This window comes from Sodiomyces alkalinus (assembly GCF_003711515.1).
Source record: "Sodiomyces alkalinus F11 unplaced genomic scaffold SODALscaffold_14, whole genome shotgun sequence".
Lineage (NCBI taxonomy): Eukaryota > Fungi > Ascomycota > Sordariomycetes > Glomerellales > Plectosphaerellaceae > Sodiomyces > Sodiomyces alkalinus.
This window is the reverse complement of record NW_021167092.1, coordinates 491,013-494,688: the sequence shown is the minus strand read 5'-3', so window position 1 is coordinate 494,688 and position 3,676 is coordinate 491,013. Positions and strand designations below refer to the sequence as shown.

Here is a 3,676-nt window from a genome sequence, read left to right as displayed (position 1 = left end):
CCCGTTATCTTTGCACTACTAGAGCTACTACTCTAGTATCTTAGTCGCCGCCGTTACTGCCTTATTAAGGTCTATATAGGCCGCGATAATATAGGAGTCGTCGGCGTATCTAAAGCGGTTCCCCTTATTAGGTAGACGGTGTATTTTTACGATACTAAGGACGTCCTAAATAGGGAGCCTAGGGAGCCCTATAAGAGTTCTATAGGGTTTAGCGGTGTATACTTATATAGGTAGGAGGCTTTAAAGATTATATAAATACCTCTCTACGAGGCGAAGCTCTCTTACTACTTAATAGTTAGAGAGTCCTACCCTTATTTTCGTACTCTATACATAAATAATCTGTGCAGGACTAAGTCGAATACTCTTTTTATATCGTTAGTTATAGTAATAACATACTTCCCCTATACTAGCTATAACTCGACTTTATAAGTAAGGATTACTACGAAGTCGATTATTAATCGTTTTAGTAGGGCTCTAATATACTAGGGGTTAAGGATTCCCGCGGATATAGCTTAGTAGGCTATCCTCTTCGCGATAATACGTTTAAGGCCTTTACCGAGGACGCTAAATAGTTAGATCGGCCTATACCCTATAACTATTCCGGTATCTTTTTCTGGTTTATCGATTATTATTATATCCCCTTTACGGAAAGGGTTCTTTTGTTTTTTCAATATATGCATACAGTCCTAGAGCTATAGCACGAGTCTATTAAGGAGACTAATCCTATAACAAGTATCTAGCTATTTATATAACCTGTATATAAAAGTAAAGAATAGACGAACCAGAGTCATTAGTCCGGGACTTATCCTTAAGTGGTGGTGCGCGCTCCCTAGAGTTCCCTAGGCTCTAGAGCTCGATCGTAGTAATATATATGGGTGCGCTTAATTACGCGTGATAGGTATATACCCTCCCCCCCTAAGGATGGTATGTACCGAAGGATGTAGTGTGGTTCTACTTATTAGCGCGTAAGCTAATAAATATCTCCCCGACTTACGGGGACCACTGTGACGTGTAGGAGCTCCCGGTAGGTCGCGCGCGAAAAAAATCGCGTACGATTAAGGGGAGTGGGATTCGAACCCACGGCCTTGCGCGGCCACCAGGCGTGTCTACCATCTATGCTATCCCCCCTACGGAAGGGTTATAGGTAGTATACTATTAGTCTATAAGCCTCGAAGAGTTCTATTACTTCTTCTTCGATTTCTGGCTATACTAAGCGTAGGAGCGGGACGCTAATATTATCCGCTCCGGAGGCTATAGTATCCACTTCTACTCTAAGGTATCATGCCTTATCTTTAAGGATAGGTCTATCCTCCGGTATATACCGTTACGTGGGCTTTAATAAGTGGTTTTAGGGGTCCTAAAGGTCCGGTACTACTAGCTATTATATTAGTTGTATCCTTCGAAGTAGCTCTCCTTTTTAGGTATCCTTAAAGTGTTAGACTCTATTATAGAAGATAGGCAGGGAGGAGAGGCTATCGCCGAGTTTATACTAGCCCATAATCTTATATAGCTCCTCGGCGTCTTTAACCTCCCCGATCCTCTTATTTTAGTATTCTCTGCTAACCCGTTATACTATTCTGCGAAAGTCGTCGTATACCTTAGTATTATCCGGGTTATAATATCTACGGCGGATAGCTTCCTTATAAGCCTCCCTGTATTCGTTATTCCACTAGGACTTTCTATTTATAGCGAGCCCTTAGTATCTTATCCTAAACCGGCGTATAGGGCCTACGATAACATTAATTAGCTATTAAGTCTACTAATCGAGTCCGTCTAAGTCCTAGTTCGGGGGTTAGATTTAGAGGCGTAGGTTATCCGTAACCTCTCTCTTTATCGTGGCCTACTTCGCCTTATCCATGGGGAGCTTATAACGGTCTAGCCTAGTAGTATTATTTACTAGGGCGACATATACGGTGCTAATTCTGCCTAATAATAGGTAGTAGTAGGCCGGGGCTCTGACCTTTACTACTACCTTTATATCGATATATATTACCGTTAAGAAGATAAAGTCGATAACGGTATACGCACCGCCTTAGCTATAAGTCTTTTCTCCGGGTATATTATATAGAGATAGTCCGTGAAGGGCTGTCTATTTAGTAACCTTATCGCCTTTTTTAGTAGTTTAGTGAATATCCGGTTCTTAGTCTACGTATTTAGTATTAAAGTCCCCTCCGCTCGTGATATTTACTGGTGGTGTTTATTAGGCTCCTATTAGGGTATCCTATATATCTGAATCTCCCGAGATTTCTTAGTATATATGCAGGAAGTTTATACCGTTAGCCCAGACTAGGAGTAGGTCCTTAGATCCCGGTACTAGTAATTCGAGCTACTATAAGGTAAGGTTATTTTTAATATACGTGACTACCCGGGGTTTATCCCCCGGGTAAGGCTATATTCGTATAGGGGAGTACTTCTTATAGCCGGGTAGGTTAGGTAGGGTATAAAGTCGTGCCTTGTCTTTTAGCAGGTCTTAGTATATTATTACGTTTAGTTTACGTTCCTAGACGATTATAAGCGCTACCTTTAGCAGGTTATAGTTCTTATCCACGTTCTGTTAAATGTAGATAAGTTTATTCCCGGGTTAGGCCCCTAGTAACCTTATTACTTCCTACTAGCTAGTATCTATATCGGATAGTATTATTATTATCCCTCCCTAGGCAGTATCCTAAGGAGCGCTTATCTTTAGCTATAAGCGTATCGTTATCGGCTTCTTAGTCACGGTAGGCGTTTGTATCCGGTCCTCCCTTAACCCTTTTAGGGTCTTAGGCTAATCGGTTCTTTCGGAAAGGGCGGTAATAATCTTTATATTTACCCTATCCTATATCTCCCCGTTATTACTAGCTCCGGTATTACCGGGGTCGGAGATAATAGCTTTGCCCTTTCCGGCTATACCGGGGTTAGCGGGGTTAGTAGCTAGGGGTACCTTTTAGCTAGGCTTCTTTATCTTAATAGGCTACTTCGGGTTCCGTAGTCTTATGTAAAGAGCTATACCCTCTACTCGAATCTTATTACGCTTAGCTTTTATAGGAGGAATAATCTTACTTTTTACCCTCCTAGGCCTTACCGGGTATTTTTCGTTATTCGCGGCGTATAGTCTATAGTAGTTAATATAACGGGCCTTATAGTGTAACCTGATAAAGACGTAGTGGCACCAGATCGTTAAGACAAAGATCAGATAAAGAGGTTAGTCCAGCGAAACCACGATGCATAACCAAAATATAACTAACACCGCTATAACCTTTAGTGAAGAAGTAGATCGATAGTTACTATTCTGATCAGGGTAACGTAAGTTAAAGTGGAAAGATACCTTAAACGTGGAATAAGTAATTGTAAAAGAGGATGATAATTAAATAATCGTCTCTTAATAGGGATATCCAGAGCCTATCCTTAATATATGCATAGAAGGTGGATCCTATAGCCTTAAAAATAGGGTTATATAACTAGCTGCCGATACTATACTAAAGCCGTATCTACGCGGTTATAATACGGCCTTAGTTATCTTATCTACGTCCTTGTAGCGTAGATAACTCCTAAAAATAAGTAGATATAAGCGAGTAAACTAAGTAAAGAGCTATTATGTACCCTTATTCCTCTAATCACCCCGTCCTCTATGTATACCGGATTAGGGATCCTCTTAGTTCTAGTTCCTTCGTATATACCGTTTTCTTACTATCTT

At 40.8% G+C, this 3,676-nt stretch overlaps 1 pseudogene across 1 annotated transcript; it reads right to left on the bottom strand.

The window, feature by feature from the left end:
* Positions 1 to 1,056: 1,056 nt before the first annotated feature.
* Positions 1,057 to 1,128, bottom strand: SODALDRAFT_t206 (annotated as a pseudogene). The gene has a single exon. The product of its transcript is annotated as a tRNA-OTHER (tRNA).
* Between the last annotated feature and the right edge of the window lie 2,548 nt (positions 1,129 to 3,676).